This window comes from Myotis myotis, unplaced genomic scaffold (genome assembly GCF_014108235.1).
Source record: "Myotis myotis isolate mMyoMyo1 unplaced genomic scaffold, mMyoMyo1.p scaffold_m19_p_6, whole genome shotgun sequence".
In the NCBI taxonomy this organism is placed as follows: domain Eukaryota; kingdom Metazoa; phylum Chordata; class Mammalia; order Chiroptera; family Vespertilionidae; genus Myotis; species Myotis myotis.
The window spans coordinates 45,193,897-45,216,918 of record NW_023416368.1 but is presented as its reverse complement, the minus strand read 5'-3'; the positions used below and the strand labels follow the sequence as shown (position 1 = coordinate 45,216,918).

The 23,022-nt window shown below is 35.9% G+C and overlaps 1 non-coding gene across 1 annotated transcript; it reads right to left on the bottom strand.

Annotated features, from left to right (window-relative positions):
• Positions 1 to 22,509: 22,509 nt before the first annotated feature.
• LOC118659390 lies at positions 22,510 to 22,612 on the bottom strand. Its single transcript, XR_004968525.1, has one exon. It is a non-coding gene; the product is annotated as a U6 spliceosomal RNA (small nuclear RNA).
• Positions 22,613 to 23,022: the final 410 nt, after the last annotated feature.

Genomic DNA, 23,022 nt, shown 5'->3' with positions numbered 1-23,022 from the left:
ACATAACTCACAATGAGGAAGTCAGCTGGCATAGAATTCAAAATTCATAAATAAAGTTAAGTTTACTAGTAAATTTCACTGACTAATAAAGAATTTTAAAAAGCACTTGATTATCTCAATGTAATTTAGATATATATTGCTTAATCTGTGAAGATACAGACAAATATAAAGTAGTCCAGGAAATGGTTACTAGGAATGTATTGAAATGGACTTTATGATTTTTTTCTTTCCTATTTTATTTTTTTCTAAGACAAAAGAACAAACAAAATAATTAGCAGGCTATTTTTTAAAAGATTTGTCCTTTCATTGTTTAAAACATATGTGAATACCAACTATATGCTGGAATTACTTTAGGTCCAGGAGATACCCATTCTTTTGTCTGAAGAAATTCTATTCTTTGTAGTCTACTGACTTTTGTAATTCTCAACACACTAGTTCCATTACTATGTGTTCCTTGTATTTTCTATGATATAGAACCTGGGCTGCAACCCCCAAGCAAGTATAGTTTCTGGCAAAGGTCTTTTCAAATAAGCACTATAACAACTTTTCAATCAAAATATATTATGTATGACTTGTACATTATCTTTTTGATTTTGCAAAACTCCATCAACTAACATTTTATGCAATAGCATATTTCTCTCAGTATAGGCTGACTGTGGAATCTGTTATCATCACTGGGACAATTTTGAAAGTGAATGGGAGCATGAGAAACACACTAAGGCCGCAATGATAAAGTGTCAATATCCTGTGCAAGCCTGAACCTAGAATCCCCCTCCATGTGTGAACAATACAATAGATGCTGACGTTGTTTAAATGCAGGTTAAAGGAAGTCAACGAAATAAAATTAGCACTTATTTTCTCTTGATTTCCAACTAACTAAATTTTAATTACCTCTGCTTTCTTCTAAAGCAATCATTTTTGTATAAAACTAGTAAACTGTGAATTAATTTCCATATTAAAGCTTTGCCATTTAGTATAAAAGTATAAAAATACAAATAATTATGAAAACTATAAAAATAATTTGTACCTCTATTGTGTTATCAGAAATACTACAAGCTACAGTTTTTCATAATTAAAAATATTTTACTTCTAATTAGAAATACTACTATAGATTATTATATTGGGTTTTTTGAAACTATAAAGTGTAACAAAAATTAAGAATTATTAAAATGTAGCCTATTAGTATGCAAATTGTCCCCTCAACCAGGAGGTTGTCTGGGAGTTTGATCAGGGGGCGGGGCCAGCCAGGGGAAGGGAGGGAGGCCCTGGCCGGCAGCTGCCAGCTGCCAGGGACCCTACCAGTGCATGAATTTCATGCACTGGGCTTCTAGTACCATATAATACTCTTAAATATTTTCAGTTCAACCCAAATTCCTTTTGCATTATAAAATTTAATGGTGGTATTAATTTGTCACATTCAATTGACATAGCAAAGCAATATAGTTATTTTTCAGTAAGCTGTAAATAATTTTCTTCTGGTCAAAATAGCAGAAAGACACCCTAATGAAGTTTTTAATTTAAGAATGATACAATATAAAATACCTAAAGAAGTGGTTTATCCAAATTAGTAAATATTGTTGAGGCACATAATTCTGGAGAGAAGTAGCTAATATTTAATTGTCACTTAGGCACGCTATAAACAATGTATAGGTCAAAGTCCATCAACTAATTAATATATAGAAAAATAATGAAATAATACATTATGCTGATGCTGATGTTAGTATTCTGATCTAACTTTTAAAGGTTGATAAATTAATTTTCTAACATTTAAAAAATTACACACTTAGAGAACTTCATGGAATTTAAATATTAATAGATGTTATTAATAGGTAAAAGTAAATAAGCAGTCAATACTTTGCCATTATATTGAAATTATGAACTTATTAATTATTAGTTTACTGTAATGTATTTGTAATGACAAAGGCTTGATATGGCTACTCAAATTATCACAATAATGTAAAATACAGAAAACATTCAGGATATTCTTAAATTGTTCCTCCAACTAAAAAAAATCTGCAAATAATGGTCAACAAATTAGAAGGAATATAATTTATTTGTTATAATTACCAAATTTTCATGAACTGATAAATTTTGCTAGGTACAGTTCTGGGCTCTAGAATTCATATTCTATTATGAATTATAATTCAGAGGTGAAAACTGTGGATGTCCAGATTGAGTCACTCTAAGATGTAGCCTTATAGTATGCAGATTGTTTTGAGTTAAGCGCAACTTTACCCAGAGTTCAAGATAAACTTCTTCCCCTCCCACCCCCTACTCCAACTACATAGGAGAGTTTGAATTAGAGGACTTGTCCATAAAAGATTATCAGAGATAACTTCTTTTGACCGATCTATAGGGCAGGGCAAACTTCTGTGTACTAAAGTTCTGCTCTTCTTAAAATCCTGCAATGACCTTTTGAAGCCCTCAAGACATCTTATCTCATCCTTAGTTCAGGATGTCTTATATAATCATGTTCACTTTCTGTCTCTGAACCACCCTCTCTTCTGCATGTGCAGTCTCTGACTCTCTCATGTATGTGAGATATATATATATATATATATATATATATATATATATATATATATAGACTAAATTTGGTTATTTTCTCCTGGTAATCTATTTCATGCATATGTGATTATTAGACCAGCCAGAAGAATTCTGGGAGTAAAAGAAATTTTGTTTCTCCCACAAAACTTCTATGAAGAAAACTTCTGTGAAGAGTGAGATTACAGGGGGTGATAAATATGAGAATATACCGTATATTGGAATGGGGTTGATTCATGAAGACCTGATTACCAAGAGGAAGGGGAGCGTGCCATGAAAACATATAGAATCATTCCTCACAGAGAAACTAAGTGTTAATACCATGAAGACAGGACAAAGTTATTGTTTTCTAAATAAACAGGGAGGCCAGAGGGAGAATACCCACTGTCTACCAGCTACTACAAGTGGGTTGTCTTATGACCTTGACTAGTCATTTCAAGTCAGCGGAGGCACAAATATGCCTTAACTCTCTCAAGGTTGTGAAGTGGTAATGTTTGTCAAAGTGTAATGAAAATTGTAAATGGCTACCAAAAAGGTAAGTTATTGTTTGAGAGCTATTTTAGTCTATGATATAACTCAAATGGTGTGAACCCCTGTGCCCGATAAATGTCACAATAAACAGAGATGTTTACTTGGTAAAGAGGGTAGAAGTTCAAATGACTTAACATATTCCATAGTTTAAAAGACATTTTAAGCATTTAGCCATTTCTACTCCTCTCAACTTTCTTTCTGAGTCTCAGGATACTTATAATCAGTATTACTAAAAAAGCCTAATTTATAGGTTTCTGGTAAAAATTAGTTGAAATACTATATATAAAGTACTTCGCAGAGTGCCTAGGATATATATTACTAAATAGAAGCTTTAATAGCTATAATTGTCCATTTATCATAATTATAATGAGATGTACCAAAATATAATATCTGTTCTGACATGATTTCATATATAAAGTGTTAAATCACTGATAGAAAACACATAATTATACTATAAAGCAATACTGTGAACAACAACAACAAAAAACTCCATACCAACTATATTTGGAAGTCAGTACTTTAATTAAATGATGAAAGTTTTGGAACTCACATTTTTAAGAATGTTATTTTTGATTAGCCTAAATAATTAAATACACACACCATTAGCTTTTAATTAAAATGACAATCATATTATTTCATAGACCTCTTGAATCATAACAAGCATGATAGTTTTATTTTCCCAATAATACTGCCTAAAATAAAATAAAATATTTACACTTAGAATTTTAGTATGTGTCTCTGTAAAGGGTACAAAAACATAGAATTATGTAATTTGACCAATATGTATATTTTACCATCTAATCTGTATTAAAGCTTATGGATACAATGATGAAACAAAATTCTTTCCACCATTAATATAATCCTCTAATCTGGGGAGAATTGCCATAAATGCATACTCATAATGTAACATAGTAAGTTAAGTGAAAGTAGGATGTATGGATTTCAGGATGTGGTGTAAGGCTAATTAAGGAAGGCATTTTGAATGAGGGAACTATAAGCCAAAACTTCAAGATCTAGGATCCAGACAGTCAGAACCATATATATGAAAAATCCTATATAATAAAGAGTAATAATGCAAATTGACCATATTACTCCACTGCAGGCCTACAACAAACAAGATGGCCACCCCCATGTGGTCAAAGATGGCCAGCAGGAGAGGGCAGTTGCAGGGGACCAGCCTGCAGGGAAGGGCAGTTAGGGGCAACCAGGCCTGCAGGGGAGGGCAGTTGGGGGCAACTAGGCCTGCAGGGGAGGGCAATTAGGGTGACCAGGCCAGCAGGGAAGGGCAGTTAGGGGCATTTGGGCCGGCAGGGGAGCAGTTAGGTATCAATCAGGCTGGCAGGGGAGTGGTTAGGGGGTGATCAGGCAGGCAGGCAGGTGAGCGGTTGGGAGCCCTAGTTAAGTTAATAACAATGTACCTACCTATATAGTTTAAGTTGAAAAAATTTGGCTCTCAAAAGAAATTTCAATCGTTGTACTGTTGATATTTGGCTCTGTTGACTAATGAGTTTGCCGACCACTGGCCTAGCCCATCTCAACATTTCAATGCAGGCAGAAGTTTTTATAAGGAGGGAAGGGAAAGAGATCAAGGAGAGGGGCTTGAAAAGTTCTCTACCTCAGACCAGCACAATGAATTCCAATAAGGACCACAACACTGGTCAAGTATTGCTTTGGTGTGCCTCATTATTCTGGTTCTATGATTGAAGGTAAGCAATTCTCCTAGAGCTGGGATAGCTGGAGGTTGGAGACTGTTTCTTCTGAAGTTAGGTCCTAGAATTCTTATACAAGCATATGCTTTGTGTACAAGCTGCATATTAGTCAGAGTCAGCATTTACAGAAACAATGTCAAAAGAATGGTGGGGCGGGTTACAATTCCCCACTGTTACATTTGCGATATTCAGTCAAGAGACTGTTTCTAACGTGTTTATGTCAGCTCCTTTACTCTCCCTTCAAGGTGGTGATATCATTTATTTGTAATATAATTAAACTATTGTATAGTCTGCATTCTATTTTGGACATCCTGATATCACGTTTTTGTTTTTAAATGTGAATGTTGGAAAATTCACTCTGTGGATTCAGTGCTATGGATTTTGACAAATGTGTAGTCAATTATTCACCACACATTATTATACCAAATAATTCTATCATCCCCAAATGTTTCTACCTGCTGACCCTTTGTAGACAATCTTTCCCTCCACTCCTTCCCCTTCAAAACCATTGATCTATTTTCTATCCCTATTTTTTTGCTTATTTCAGAATGTCATATAAATAAAAAAGGGACAATATGCAGCCATGGGGAGCTAGCTTCTTTTACTTAACAAAGTGTATTTAAGATTTATTCATTTTGTTGCATGAATCAATAGTTTATTCTTTTTTTACTGCTGAGTAGCATTCAATTAAGTGGATGTTATCCAGTGTGTTTATCCATTCATCTGTTGAAGTATATTTGGGTTGTCTCCAGGTTTTAGTGATCTTAAATAAAACTGGTATAAATTATTGTGTACAGATTTTGTGTCAACATAAGTTCCCAATTCACATGGGAATTACTAAAAATGGGATTTCTGAGTCATATAATAAGTATTCAATTCATTATTTGCCAGTTCCTTTTTACCTCTAAACTTTTTTAAAATTAGGCTAAATTCTACATAAAACAGTACATATTGCATATTGCATGGAGTTAAATAAGTCCTAAAAATCTGTATCTTCGTATAACTAATACCCAAATCAAGATTTAAAATATTTAGATATTCTCAGAAAGGTTTTTCATGTTTTCCAGTCTAACTCCCCTCACCATACAGAGACAAGCATTCTTCTGATTTTTATTTTCATAGACTATGTTAATACATCTATAATATCAACAAATTAAAACATACAGTATGTACTCTTTTGTGTTAGGCTTCTTTTAATTCAAAATGATGTTTTTGATGCTGACTTATTTGTCTTATGAACAGGTAAATAATTCCTTTTATTGTTGACTATTTTTCAGTAAATGGATTTATCACAATCCATTTATTCACTTAATAGTTTATGGGCACTGTTTCCACCCCCCCCGCCCCCCAGTCTCTTTTTGTTAGATGAATAAGGATAAAATTAACAGTAGCTGTATACATGTTTTTGTAGATAAACATTTTTACATCCTTGGGGTAGTTCATAAAAGGGGAATTGCTGGATCACAGTTAGGTATATTTTTATTCTGTAATACGTAGTATTTCAAAGTGCTTGAATCATTTTGCACAGCCACTAGTAGTATATTAGAGTTCCAATTGCTACACATCCTAACTATTATGGATGGCTTTTTTTAGCTATCAAAGTGAATGCGACATAGTGCTTCATTGTGGTTTTAATTTGCACTTTCCTGATGAGAAAATGCTTTGAACACCTATTCATTTCTTTATGGGAGAGTCACACATTTTATTTAAAGTCTCTGTCAGATGTTTGCTCATTTTAAAATTGTTTGCTCATTTTAAAATTGCAAAGTTTGCTTAACATTTATTACTAAGAGTTCTTTATATTTTTCTATAAAAGTGTTTTGTTTGGGAATATGTCTTTTGTAGTTATTGGATTACTCTTTCATTTTCTTTTTTTAAAAAAATATATATTTTTACTGATTTCAAAGAGAAAGGGAGAGGGAGAGAGAGAGAGAAACATCAATGATGAGAGAAAATCATTGATTGGATGCCCTCTGCATTCCCCACACTGGGGATCAAGCCTGCAACTTGGGCATGGGTCCTGATCGGGAGTTGAACCGAGACCTCCTGGTTCAAATGTTGATGTTCAACCACTGAGCCTTGCCGGCTGGGCTACTCTTTCATTTTCTTAATGGATTATCTTTTTGAGCTGGGTATTTTTGATGTTAATAAATGTCTAATTAATTGTTTTTGCTTTTAGATATGTTCAACTTTGTCCTAAGAAAATACCACTGACACAGGGATTATGAACATATCCTGCTAGTTTTTGTTGAAGGAGGCAGAAGGAGATATGACAATAGAGGACAGATAAGACGTTGTGATCACTGCAGTATGAGACTACTCTGCTGGCTCTAGAAGCTAGAAAAGGCAAGAATCCATGTTCAACCTAGAGCTTCAAGAGACAGTGCAACCCTGGCAACACTTTGATTTCAGCCCAATAAAACCTATTTCAGACTTCGGACTTATAGAAGTGCAAGAGAATACATGTGTATTGTTTTAAGTCACCAAATCTGTGGTAATTTGTTATAGCAGACACAGGAAACAAGTGATAGGGCCTTATATTTGGAGTATGACCAAATCTAATAGAGTGTTAAGCTTTCTAGGGTGTAGCAGATTAAAATACAAATTAAAATGGAATTTTGATTAATAATTTCTTATCTTGAAAGGTCAACTTAGATGTTTGCTGCCAATGTAAATGTATGAAATCAGAAGTCATCTGATGCGTGAGAAGTATAAAGAATTAGGTATGGCTAGAAAGAGGTGTCCATCATATTTTATATTTTACTAAAAAAAATAACTTTAGAAGAGAAAGGAATTTACGTCAAAACAAAAGATCCATTCTGTTAAAGTCACCACACCAACAATGTTTAAAATGTGGAATGTTAGTCTTTGTCATAACTAATTTCATCTTAATACTAGTATTCTGGACTGGTAGTGACAGAACTAGAAAAGTTTTTAGCCAGCGCCCTCTTTTGGAGAGATGAGGAAATGGGGGTTTAGAGATAATTGAGTCATTCTAAGATAATACAAGCCACAGGGATGTTAGACTATACGTGGGTGGGCAAAAGTAGGTTTACAGTTTTAATAAAAAATAAATAATACAATAATTAACTGTTTTGTGTACCCACAACAGTAAATCTACTTTGCCCACCTCTGTATTTCTCTCAAATCCTGTGATTTTAGAACTTTACATAATTTTAATATGTATATTGGTTTTCTCCAGTCAGTGGAAAAGTTATGTTTCAGTCAGTAAAACAATAGCCACTCTTGGATTTCTGAGAAGAAGGGCTTACTACAGGCTATTTGAAGCCCTTTAACCAATTGTTGGAAGGGTTAGATGAAGAAGATCCGGGAAGAAGTTTCTGAAAGTAGCTGATTCACAGGTGACAATAAACTTCATCAGCCGCATAAGGAATTGTTAGCTACTAAAGAAGGCCATTGTCCTGACTTGTCCCTAAAGTGGAGGTGACCTCAGCATTCAGGGGGAGACCTCTCGCTTCCATTCCCAGCTGCTGACCACACCAGGACATGCAAGTCTCACGGGTCACCTTTTGTGTGAGATGTGCCTCCACCTGCCCCAGAGATGATCTCAGATGGACTTTTATCTCCAGATCTCAGGGTCTCAGTGTGTCCTGCAACTTCAGTTCTCTCATGGGTCCCAGAAAAGTTACTGATATTTAGTTTTTTCAGCTTTTATTGTTGTACGTGTAGTGAATGGAGTAATGTCTTCAAAGGTTTTTACATATTTTAGCTGAAACTAGTTCTGCTGTTGTTTTATGGGGCCACACTAGTACATCTCAAATATATCTTAAGGATGATATATTCCTATATGATATCCTTTCAAGGGGTTATGCAGTGCAATTATGATTGGGTGATTTTTCCAAGGTGGCTTAAAAAGTCTTAATCTTCGGAAAGCAATTGTCAATCTCAACTCTCCAGTTATTCAGTTCCTTAGGGGTCTCCTTGACCTTACCACCGTGAAGCAACTCCATCCTCACAGGGGAAAAAAACAGTAGTTACTAAGTAATAATTTTACTTATGATTGAAGCTTGAAAATGAAAGCCAATATTCAGTAAGATGGTAGTTTGAGAGATATGAACTATTTCCCCTAACTACAACTGAAATGTTTTATGAAGAATACTTATATTTTTGCTGTGTAAATTGAGTAACATAAAATCATCCTCCATCCAACAGTTTAGGAAGAGATTTTCTGCAAACTGACAAAATTATATGCCAAAAACACATGCTTGTAAGAGAATTAAGACTGTGTCTTGCCTGGCCGGCAGGGCTCAGTGGTTGAGCGTCGACCTATGAACCCGGAGGTCACGGTTTGATTCCCAGTCAAGGCGCATGCCCGGGTTGCAGGCTCGATCCCCAGTAGGGGCGTGCAGGCGGCAACCAATCAATGATTCTCATCATTGATGTTTCTATCCCTCTCCTTTCCTCTCTGAAATCAATAAAAAAATATTTAAAAAAGACTGTGTCTTACTTGACAGTCTACATCAAATATCACTGTTGTGTTTGCTTATAATACAAATAAAGATAGTATTGTCATGCTCATTATTTTTAATAAAAAAAAAAATTAAGTTAAGGATACTCATTTTTCTTTGCTCATTTGTCCAAAGTGCTTGGAAAATTTTATATACAGTGTTTTACGTCTAGTGAACTTTAGGCCATTTACTTTGCCTCTGGCTTTAAATGATTACTCAGAGAATCCTGGTATAGTGTTTTATACACAGATAGTACTTTTAGCTTTATATGGCCCCACTGAAAGCTCTATCTGTGAGGCATAGGAAGACTGGAATTAACATGACGTCATCTACCATATGCAAAATGATGCTTATTCTCCATTGTAAATATTACACATTAGTAACAGAATAAATTTTTGCCTGAAACATGCAAAAACGAACCTTTCTCAGAAGTGTTCATTATTTTCACAGAATCACTAGATTGTTCACTGCCTACAGATGATATTCTGGGAATCCTATTTTTTGCTTTTCTTAGAAAAAACATTTCTTTACAAATTTTGCTACAGTACACAACTTAGTTTTCCACGCCCACACACCCACCAACATTAGTTTTCTGAAGTGTGAAGTACTTCCTGGTGGCATCTTCACATTTTACGTAACTGTTGATAAAGCCACTGCTGACACAGGGAACGTCACTGTAAAATCCTGAGACTTTTTGGAGGAAAGAAAAGTGTTATCCAATTACTTTCTCAAAATATAGCACTGGTGAGTAACTGAGAAGGCAGTATCAACATGTCAACTCTTCAACATCCATGCCCTACCAGCTTGAGTCAACATACTCCTTAAAAGCCTTTATTAAAGGACTAGACATTACAGATTTCAGCTCATTTAGGAGATAAGAAGAAAACATCTACTCAACAAAAAACAAGGGAGAGAGAGAGAGAGAGAGAGAGAGAGAGAGAGAGAGAGAGAGAGAGAGAGAGAGAGAGATTATTTAAATTGGTTGACTTCACATTCTGAATTAATGAAAGTTGCAGAACTCTATTTGTGTGGGGATAATTCTCAAATTGTGTTTTTTAATAAATATATTTTTATTGATTTCAGAGAGAAAGGGAGAGAGAGAGAGAGAGAGAGAGAGAGAGAGAGAGAGAGAGAGAGAGAGAGAAACATCTATGATCAGAGAGTCATTGATTGGCTGACTCCTGTACACCCCACACTGGGGATCTAGCCTGCACCCAGGTATGTGCCCTGACTGGGAATCAAACCATGATCTCCTGGTTCACAGGTCAACACTCATCAACTGAGCCACATCAGCCAGACTGAAAGTGTTGTGTTTTAAAGGAATTATTTTGCAAGCATATCTGTGCTGCTTTAGAGAGCTGAAGTTCTCTGAATAGTTCAGGACAAAAAATTATTTCAGGTTAAATTTCTCTGATCACTGAGGAGAGCTGATGTTTCTTTGGCTTAATTTATCCTTCATTTACACCTCTACAGTCAATAGCACACCTGTTTACAAATCTATACAGTTAATTTTTTAAAATCTTTTAAAACAATCTTACTGAGATACTAGAGGCCCAGCGAATGAAATTCATGCATGGGTATGCTCCTTAGGCCTGGCCTGTGATCAGGGCCATCTTCCCCAGCTGCCTGCAGCCTGCCCCACCCCCTGTTGCCACCCACTCCCGGTTCCCCGTTCACCATCAGGTAATCAGTGCTTGATGGCCAGGGGAAGGGACTATGAGAGGTGGTCAGTGCACCTCATAGTGACTGGTCCAGTGGTCATTCTGATCATTCTGCTGTCAGGGTCAATTTGCATATTACCCTTTTATTATATAGGATAGAGACCAGGTGCACTGGTGGGGGCCGGCTGGCCTGCCCTGAAGAAGGTCCTGGGTTGGGAAAGGGGGAGCCTGCAGGGGGGCGGGGCTGGCCTGGGCGAGGGGCCACCTGGTGTTTGCAGGCCAGCCTCACCCCCGACCAGGGTGGGGGACCCTGCTGGAGGCGGGACAGACCTGGGCAAGGATTTGGGGACAGGTTGCAGGCCAGCCAAGCCCCCAGCTTTGTCAGGACAGACATCTGGAAGACATCCAGTCTAATTAACATATTACCCCTTTATTAGTATAGATAATTTAATTCAGACATCACAAAATTCAACCATTTAAGTGTACAGTTTTAGTAAATTTATGGGGTTGTGCAATCACCTAATTTTAGAACACTCCAGTCACCTCAAAAAGATTTCTTGTGCCAATCTGCAATCAATCCCCATTCTAATTTTTCTGTCTGTATAGATTATTGTTTTTTTGACATTTCATATAACAGGGTTTTATGTTTAGGGGGGTGCTGAAACTATTCCTAACTGCTTTTCACATCATGTAGGTACTCAACTGAAACCCCACACTTGGATAACAGCAAAATGAAGGGGAAAGGATGGCCAACAATACGGGATAGTGGAAAGAGCCTTCAAGACTAGAAGACCCTTCCCTGGCCGGCATTGCTCAGTGGTTAGACTGTCGGCCCATGCACCAGAGCGTCTCGGGTTTAATTCCCAGTCAAGGGCACACACCTGGGTTACGGTTTGATCCCTGGACCCAATTGCTATATGTGCGGGAGGGAACCAATTGATTTGTCTCCCTCACATTGATGTTTCTCTCTCTCTCCCTCTTCTGTCTCTCTTCCCTTTCCCTTCTCCTGTCTCTAAAAAGCAATGGGGGGAAAAAATCCCTCCAGTGAGGATTAAAAATAATAATAATAAATAAAATAAATAATAATCAGTCTAAAATAATCCTTATAAAAAGAAAGACTGGGAGACCCAATTCTGCTCCCAGCTGTTCTCCTGACCAGTTGTGTACCTTTGGTAAGTCTTTAAACTTCTCTGAGTTGATTTTTCTCATCCATGAGATGAGAGGATTCAAATGAATAGCTTTTTTTTTAACTTTATTTTTATTGTTGACACTATTACAGATGTCCCCATTCATTTTGCCAGTTAAAATGGTTTATGTTAAATCTTGGTTGTGAAAGTATAATTTTGTTTTAAATTAGCCAACCAGGGAGGGAGAAGAAATCCTCTACATGAAATTATAACTTTAACAGAGATAGAATTGATATCATTATTTGAATTTATAAAAAATATTAAATGATTGTTATAAAATGCAGGTGGATCATGGGTTACTATTATGTATATATTTTTTTCTGTCTTGTGGAAAAATGTAAACTGAAGTGATGTGGAATTATAGGATCATAAACCTATATTTGTCCTGGAGTTTTTAATCCTTTTACTCCTCATAATTTGTGGCATTGTTTCTTAATTTTACTTCCTCCTAAATACTAAGTCAAATTCTGGATTTCTATTATAGTCACTGAAGTAAATTACTCAGTGACTATAATAGAGGTAAATGTATATGAGGTAAATTACAACACTATTTGCTAAATCTTGGACTTATAGACCAATTCTACATGGCAAATGCAACATAAGTGAATAAGATTATATTTACACCCTTGTATCCTGATTTGAGCAAGCACATGTGCCCATGTTCTTTAACACCAGGGAAGTTCTAGAAATGGCAATAAATTTCCACTCTAAATATTAGCCTTAGAAGATTATTAGTACTTTCTATTCTGGAAGAATATTGAAGTGAAGATTTCTTGCTTTATTTCTCAAAATGCTCTCTGTACTTCAAAATATATGTTATAGATACATAATTTATACGTAAGTTTTATTAAAAATAAAACATTAAATATAACATATTTACAATGTTGGTTAGGTCAATCCCCGGTCGGAGAAAATATAAAAAACAAGCAATGGCCCAGCCGGCTTGACTCAGTGGCTGCATTGACCTATGAATCAGGATGTCACGGTTCAATTCTTCGTCAGGGTACATGCCGGCTTGAGGCTCGATCCCCAGTGTGGGGCATGCAGGAGGCAGCTGATCAATGATTCTCTTTCATCAGTGATGTTTCTATCTCTCTCTCCCTCTCCCTTCCTCTCCAAGATCAATAAAAATATGATTTAAAAAAGAATCAAGCAATGAATGCATAAATAAGTGGAATGACAAATTGATCTCTCTCTTTCTCATTTCCTCTCTGTCTCTAAAATAAATAAATTAAAAAAAAATAAAATTCTGGTTAGTAAAAATAATAATTAATAAAACTACTTATATATAAAGATAACCAGCATTGGATTATTATATGCCATGTATAATTTTAAAATGTGTACATATATTAACTTATTTAATCCTCATAACAACCTATTAGATAAATAATATTTCTGTGTCCTTTTTACACATGAGAGGACTGAGGCACAAAGAAGTTAAATAAGCTGTACAGAGGTATACAGCCAGTGAGTATTAGAGTCAGATTCCAAAGATAGAAAATTTGCCTCAGAAACCAGAGTTTTTAATGTTCCTTTTATTTCAAGAATTGTATTGCTTTTAAATAATTTATTTTACTATCATGAAAACTGTTAAATTCTCCTCTTTGTTTTCTGTGTATATGATAAAATAATTATGTATCATTTCAAAATTTGCTTGACTAATTAATGATTATTATAACACTTTCATTTCACCAAACAGCCTTAGTAATATAATTTTAGTTTGTATAATTTTGGAACAATTTGAACAGACTACTGAGTTTTTCAGTTTTAACGTCCTTCCTGGTAAGAGAATAAGTGAGTGTACCCATGGCTACCCCCCAAAATAGCTCACACTTCTTATCCCTTCTCGTACCTACGTGTGGCCAATGGATTGTAATCAGATAATGTCCTGTGGTCACTTCCAGAAACCTTCTCTAAAGATGAAAGGCACCTGTCTATTCTGATTTATATCTTCCTCCTTCCCACTGTATGGAATGCAGAGAATGTGGCTGGAGCTGGATCAGCTGTCTGGGACTAGGAGGTTCACCCAAGAATGGAGTGTGCACAGGGCTGAGCAACACAGTGGAAGTAGCCTGAGTCCCTGAGGACTTCACAGAGCAAAGCCTCCATTACAGATGTGAATTTCCTTCCTTCAAATATCTCTGTGGGACAGCAGTTAAACCATTTTGGTTAAAACCCTGATATTGTGAGAATCTGTTACAACCAAACTGGGCAGAGAAAAGTCAACCCATACTTATTCCAAGTTTCTACACAAATAGATATTCCTACTCTACTGAGTGAAAAATGAGTAGTATTGGTCTTGTTTTTAAGAAGGAGGATTTTCATTAACTGTCCTTGAAATGAGACCTATCCTTCTCCATGGCATACATAGAATCACTCTGAACCAATGTGCTCACATATTTAGGGTGGTAGAGGTGGAATCAACCAGAAAGATATAATTTTTTAATTTTTAATCCTCACCTGAGGATATGTTTCCCATTGATTTCTAGAGAGAATGGAAGGGAGGGAGGCAGGAGGGAGAGAGAGAGAGCTCGAATCTGCAATTGAAGTATATGTCCTTGACCAGGAATTGAACCTGTGACCCTTTGGTCAACGGGTCAGTGCTGGAACCACTGAGCAACTGGCCAGGGCAGAAAGATATAATTTTTTATCTGGATAAAATTGGTTAGAGATACCAGCTTACAACTTATTAACTATTGACAAAGGAGCTCAGTTTCCTCATTTGTAAAAATTGGAATGAAAATACTAATTTTTAGGTTTGCCAATTATTAAAGGAGATTGTGTATACACAGCAGCTGGCATATAATGAAAGCTCTAGAATAGGAATGTCTTGGTTAAACGCCTAAAACAAACATTAATTAGCTGCTTTATTTGTGTAAGTCCTCTGAACTAGTTGGTAGTTAGTGATAATTGACAGAAAACAAAGAATGACATGTTCTCTCTTTAATCAGTTTACTGTAAAGTAGTTCTCATGGCACAGATATGAAACTCTTACTTGTTTACTTTCATTACATTCTACAGGATTACTAGCAGATAAATTCAAAAGAGAAATAAAAATAGAATGCTACAGCATGTAGATGTAGAGAAAAGTAATAATTATATTCACAAATGCATCTTGCTGAGAGCCCTATCATTATATTAAAATATGATAGTGTATGCATCCATTAACCCAGAAAACCAACAGCTAAAAATATTGAATTATTTTTTCACCCCATAACATTTTGTAGCTCAGTTTAATTTTACTTCAGAAATATATAATCAAACTCCATGCTGTGTCCAAGAGTCAATAACAATTCCATTTTATTAGCTTCACATTATATACCTAAATGTTATACAACTGTAATTAGTTGTTGATTAATTTGTATCAATGACATACTTTAAGTAATGTCTGAATACTCTATATTCTGAAGAGAGTCAGAAATATACACCTAGGAAGAGCCTTAGAGTTATGATTCTAATGTCGACTGCATGTGATTTTATTCCAGTTCTTTGAATGCTGTTAATCCATGTATGTTTGACAAATGTCAATTAACAAGCATGTTCAATTAAACAAACAGCAGACCCAATTTTCTGATTTTTTTGGATAAATGGATGCTTACTAAAATTTCGATACTAATTTTTATAATAATTATCATAAATGTAACTTTCGTTGTTTATTTTCCCTTGCCTAATGAAAATTATTTGATTTGTTATTTATAAATTAATATTTATACATAAACATGTATAAATATTAAATATAAATCATTAGCTGCACATTATCCAGGTTATTAAACTATTATTTTTCAGAAAAATGGGAAAAAGGATTTCCTCCATCCTATTTTATTTATGGTTTTTGTCAATTTAGTTTTGCAACCACCCTTTATTTCCACAGAAGCCCATAGCTTCTTTCATCATCACCAGAACCAGCTGAGTCACGCCGTGTTTCTGGACTAGCTTGTCAAAGCTCCTTTCAGCGTTCTCAGCACCAACTCCGCAGGCCTCCTCCAAGGGCCGATTATCTGAGCCTAACCCCTGTGCTCCTACAGTCCTCTGGGCAAGTGCTGTTTCCTCCAGCTGTTATCTGTATTGATGATTCCGTTTATATATTTGTTGTCTAAGCTCTCCAACATTTATGTAACTAATTCCCCCTATTAATTTGTCCCTGTTGAAATTCCTTATGTGATTTTTTTGTCCTGACTTGTCCTGATATGTAGAACTGATGCACATGCTTCTTTACAACTTTTTAAAAGTCCTCTTCAAAATTCAATTTGTTTTATATTCTATATTAGAATTAGCATTAAATATTTTTTATGATGCATGAAACTCTAGAAAACAATCTATTTTCAAGATTAAAGTAAAATTAATTATGTACACTATTTATTAAGAAGTCGGCAATGTTAATTTATTTAAAGACTTCCCAGGGAAGTCTTGACATTAATGATATGTTCCTTTTATGACTCTAGTCATTTTAAGAAGCTCAAGATTTCCAGGCCATCCATTTTTCCTTTTCCAACCTCATCTCCCTTTTCGACTTGTCAGCTGTATTTGCCCTATTTGATAACTCCTTCCTCCTAGTTCTTTCTTGTATTGGCATCCAAAATAGTTCAGATGGAGATTTACTCTTACCTCCCTGACTGCCTCTTTTCTGATTTTTCTCTCATCTACCTAGCTTCTATGTTTCCCCCTCCCCCCCTCTCTTTTTAAATATATTTTTATTGATTTCAGAGAGGAAGGGGGGGAGAGAGAGATAGAAACATCAATGATGAGAAAGAATCATTGATTGGCTGCCTCCTGCACTCGCCCCTCCCCACCTCACCCCTCCCACACACTGGGATCAAGCCTGCAACCCAGGCATATGACTTGACCAGGAATCGAACTGTGACCTCCTGGTTAATAGGTAAACGCTCAACCACTGAACCACACCAGCTGGTCTCTCTGTCTCTTTTTAAATCTACTAATTAAAAAAATATATATAATCATTCCTTTGGAAAGGATTAAACGAAATAAGTTACACAGTAATCATCTATATTAGTCTGACTAGTGACCTTCCTGAATTAATTCTCTCAAGTGTATTCCCTTCATCTATGGGCATTCAAATCACTGCTCAGTTCTGATCCAATAGTCTTCTACCATTTTCTTTTACTGTGGGTCTGTCATCCTCTGTAGTTTACAACTGTGTCTTAGCCTTTAGTTCTTACACTGACCTCAGCGTCGGCCAGAATGGAGAGATTCAGATCTTCCATGCTCACTGCCAGCTTGTACATGTGGCCTCCTAGTTCCCCCAGGAATATGTTGGAACTTGTAAAATCCCCTTAGGGACACCTAATTCACCAGATTTTCATTGATGGTTTTTGGCAACCTTTTTTGTTACAAATAGTTGTGCCACTTCAGGCAGATGTGATTTGAACAATTGCTACTCATTGTTTTTGACAAAGGCCCTGTGGTTAAATAAAGCTTTTCCAACTGAATGAGATCGGAGGCAGGCCAGGCAATGATAAGTTTGGCACAGGGAGTGTTTCCATGGAGCTGACAGATATGTCAAAGAGTGAAAGTTCACTGATGATAAGGCTCTTTGGAGCGATTTCACTCCATTCTGCCCTCTTCCTCGGCTATTACTAAGTTACTGTGATGTAAGGTAGCTGATTTCTGAGGATACCACAGAGCTGAGAAGCTGGGGATGGTGATAGGGCAAATTAAAATGCCACAAGGTTCACTGATCTTACCAAGTTTCAGACATTTTTATGAAGAAATGCTCATTAGATGGTTGCAAATCTTTGGTTAAATTCCAGATGCCTGAAAAACATTTAATTTTGAGAATTTTTGGCTTAAAACAACAGAAATGTATACTCTCACTGTTCTGAAGACTAGAAGTCTAAAAAAAAAGTGTCAGCAGGGCCTACTTCCTGGCTTCTTCCTACCTTCTGGTAGTTTCCGTCAATCCTTAGAGTTCCTTGGTTCATAGCTGCCAGCTCTGTTTCCACAGTCTCATGGCTTTCTTTCCTGTGTCTCTCCTCTGTGTTTTCAAATTTCTTTTTTCTTAGAAGGCCACCAGTTATATTGGATTAGGGCTCACCTTAATCAAGTATGACCTCATCTTAAATAATTACATTTGCAAAGACCTTATTCCCAAATAAAAGCAAATTCACAGTTACTGAGGGTGAGGCTTTCAATGTAATTTTGGAGGACACTGATTTAAACTCTCTTTTTAAATTTTGCAGGCTCTGAAGTTGTGACATCTTTTTTCCCTAAGCACATTTTTAGCTGCAACTTATAAGTTTTGATATGTTGTATTTCCATAACCATTTAGCTCAAAACTGATTTTAATTGTGGTTTCTCTTTTAGTTCCTTGTTGTTTTGCTTTGTTTTTCTTTTTAGAATACACTGGTTATCTTTAGGTGATTGATTTTTCTGCTCATTCTCCTGTGATCACAGATTATACTCTCTACTATTTCATCATTTGAAACTAGTTGAGATTGCTTTATGGTCCAATATATGGCCCGTTTGCTAAATGTTTCATGTGTGCTTGGAAAGAATGAGTTTCATCGTTTGTTGGGCACGTGTTCTACATATGTGTCCATTAGGTCAACCTTGTTGCACATGTCATTCAAATAGTTTATCTCTGCTGATTCTTTTGTCCACTTGTTCTGTCAGTTACTAGCACAGGTGTCTTAAACTGATGAACTATTTGTATGGAATGACCTATTTCTTCTTTTAGTTCTTTAGTGTTTGCTATATTTTGGGTTATGCCATTCGGTCACCTGAATGCAATAGTAATTTTGACAGCGTTGCCAGTGTTCGGTTGCTTGTATGGAGGACTGAAATTTCAGAGCTTTGCACTCCAACCATTCCAAAAGTTCTGCCTTCCAGTCCTTTCTTTGATTTCTTATAATGATGTGAAGTCTCAGGATACCGAAAGACTTTAGATACCAAAGATGTATGCTGTCCTTTTAGTCCTTACTTTTCTCAGTACTAAGCAGTATACAGAGATTGTGAAATCCATGTACGTCATGAGCTCTGGTAAAATTGGTACTTTTCAATGAGTTCATGTTGATGTGGCGACTCACTTGGCGGTGAGGGTTGGGCATGGAAAAGTTTCCGTTAAGTAAATCTGAATAGGAGTGATTGGACACCTGTCTTGCTAGAGAACATTTCATTTATATTATGTGGAATAAACCGTGGGTTCTTGATCACATCTGGTTACATCTCATTTATTGGGACACCAACATACAATTCTCAGTACTCTTTCATGATAACAGAAAATAAGCCACACAAATTTATAAACCAATGGAGTTATTTAGCAATAAAATAGTAGAATTATATTCTATATACTGGTGTTGCATCTAGAACCATTTTTAAAGTATTGGTATGGTTTTCATTTCTACTTTATTTTTTCCATCACCATTTCTCCCCTTTATAATCTGCTAATTCCAACTGCTTCTAAGGAAACATTAGTGGAATTTTCAATATATGCTATTTGTGAGTGGGAAGGTACTTTTGACCTAATATAGGGATTTTTCTGATGCTTTCTTATTGGTTCAATAAGATGGAAGTTCTCATAGAATTCTAAGGTAAAACCATATACACACACCCAGTGTTAGATAAACAGAGATTCAAGCAACTATCACTTTGTTTTGATCTGGTTTATTCTAATGTAGCAAGACTCTGAAGATTCACCCAATCCATATCAGCAAATTAGGAGACTAGAGCTTTTGAACTAAAAATACAGTTGAAAGTACAATATATTTATTTCCCTGGAAAAGCTTCCAGTAATGTCTTCCTTAGCACCACGGAGAGTTCCTTCTCTCACCCTGAGCCAACATGACAACAGTTTCATTATTGCTCATTAGATTACTGATACCCTACACTCTGGGCATCTTGCATCCTGAAGCATCCCGGACACCAATCTATTAGATGGGTAAACAGGAATGACTGGGACATCTTTGGAAATAAATTCATGAATAGTCTCCTTACCATTCCCAACAACTTGTGATTATATAATAGATGCAATTCTTCTTTTGTATGCTTAGCTAAAACTATCTTACCAACCTTAAGGTCAGTTTTCCATAAATCACATTTTAAAAAATGTACATAATTGATATGTTATTTCTTGTATTAACATTCTCTCTATGGCCTTTTATTATATTCAGATTATAACCCTAACTACTTTCCATGATTTATAAACCCTTCATTATACAAGCTCTGTCCACATGTCCTACCACTTTCTGCCTCATTTATGCTGCCACTTGAGCCAAATTATCTTTTTTGTGGTTCAGGAGCATATCAAGCTTTTATGTTCCTTTGTTTCCTCTGAGGGAGCATTTCTCTCCATTGCTTAATGTGGTTTTTCACTTCTCCTCACTTAGGTCTCTGCTCAAATGACACTTCTTTGGAGGGATTTTCTAGCCACCCTCTCTCATCAGGGAGTGATTTATGTAAGAAGAAATAGTAGAACCGAGTGCTGAGATAAAGATTCACGCAGTCTGTGAGGAGATACAGCTTGGTTGGGAAGCGGGGTGACATTAAAGCTGAGCGCTGAGTGACAAGGAGGAGTCAACTTTGTGGAAATAGTTTATAGATACTGTCCCAGGAAAGGATAGGCTGCGAAATGGGCTCTTTCCTTAGATTTTGACATCAGGGTACTTTTCTCACAATATTAATTCTACCTAAAATGTTCCTGTTCTAGGGTTTTCCTGTCTTCCTCATCTTTCACAATCCAATTTATATGTTATCTCTTAACATATAAATAGCACTTCTACAGCCCTTTTTTTTCTAGAAGGCCCATCCTTCCCTGGGCTCCCCGTGCTCCCGCTTTTTCCATTTTACTGGGTGTGCAATGTTTAAATGGAACATATGTCTAGAGAAGTCATGTGGCACGTAGCATGGCTCTCATGGTATTGACCAAAGTGGAATTGCTTTCATGTTTAGTATGGAACAGAATGATTTCTTTTACACTACAAGTGATGAAACGTCATTTTCCTATATAATTAAAAATAAAATCAATCATCAGTAAGTTTAGGAAGGTTCTGATTTATCCCAAGGTGTATTTGTGTGTATGGGTGTGAATGTCTGTGTGCATAAGTCTGAAAATATAGACCATTACACATAATATCATCAGAAATGACAGTCAAACAGTAAAATGTTAAAATGCTGTCTGTATTTAGAGATGCTATGGGCACCTTACTTATAATTTACTTAGAAAATGTTTATGTGTATGATTGTGTGTGTGTGGGGGGGGAGAGAGAGAGAGAGAGAGAGAAAAAAAAAAAAGTCATGGTCTCTCCCTCTCCTGGTATCCTGAACTCAGTCTGACTGTTGAGTATCTAACAGAGCAGCAGATGTTGATAGATGTACAATGAAAACAATAATTCAGGGCAAAGCAATTAGAAGGAAATTACTGTGGGAAACACCTAAAACAGTCAAGTAGTACCTTTATGTGTTTGATGATAACAGCTTTGCAGAGGAAGAATGATTAAGATTGAAATTTCAGCATTTCAGGTACAAGCAAGACTAAAACACTTTGTGCAAAAAATAAAAGGAAAATGAGGAGAGGATGGGGTCAAACTCAGTTCATGTGTTGTGAATAAAGAACATCATGGAAATCAAAGTTTGTACAACACGGGCAATGTAGGATTATAGGGAAATTCAGAGACATTTCTACTTCAAAGACATTTCAGAGTCAGTTTCTTAAAGAAGAACTTGAATTCCATGTCAAAAATTCTTTCAAATCCCATCCCAGTTTATATCATTATATATTTTCATTCTTAAATTTATATACAGTAACACATAAAGTCTTATCTAGTATTGAGGTTCAACTATTTCTTTTAAATGTAGTGGAAATAAGGTGTTTTTTTTTTTACTATCTATTTATTTATATATGTTTTTGTTGATTTCAGAGAGGAAGGGAGAGGGAGAGAGAGATAGAAACATCGATGATGAGAGACAGTCATTGAATAGCTGCCTCCTTCACGTTCCACACTGGGGGTCAAGCCTTGCAACCCGGGCATGTGTCCTGACCGGGAATCGAACCGTGACCTCCTGGTTCATAGGATGATGTTCAACCATTGAGCCAGGCTGGCCAGGTAGGTTTCTTACTATTTTTTAAACACCATTTCTTTTGTATCCACAAACTTTTGATAATTCCAGGTCCAGGTCAGGACTTATATAGAGATACTGTTTATATGGGCTTTTGGGGGGGAGGATTTTTGTTGTTGTTTTGTTTTGGTGAGACATGCAGAGTTTTATTTATCACATATGTTAATATTGTATTTACTGCAGAACAAACACAAAGAAAAGAGCAGACAAGGATTAGCTGGGCAGGGTTGGGCTAGGATCTAGCACACAGTAGTTGTTCAGTAAGGACTTGTCACTACTTCTCAAATGCCAACTTTTGGTACAGTAAACTGCCAATCAGTCACTTGTTACATAGATAAAAAATATAGAACGCTTCATGAATTTGTGTGTCATCCTTGTGCAGGGACCATGCTAATCTTCTCTATATCGTTCCAATTTTAGTACCAGGTGTATGTGCTGCTGAAGCGAGTACTTGGGAAGATTTTTAAGACATGCTTTTGGTCTCTTATATTAGGACAAGTTGGATTGCAATTTACTTTCTAGTTATGTGGCGCTGTACAAATAATTTATGTTTCTAATTCTCCCTTTGCTGATAATTAAAGGATGGGTATTCAAAGTATATAAAGCCTTGTAGTGTGGTTGTGAGAATTAAGATAATTGATTTAAGTGTTCACAGTCCCTGGTACATTACATATTTTCAAGTGTTGTTATCCTTATGACTATTGTCATATGTTCTCCTGCTACTTATTCATCTATAAAATGAGTTTATATTTTTAATATAGTAAAGAGAACAAAAATGAATGTGTTAACCTAAGTATTCACTACCAATCAAGACAGTTCCTGAAGGAAAATTTTCTGCACCTTATTTATT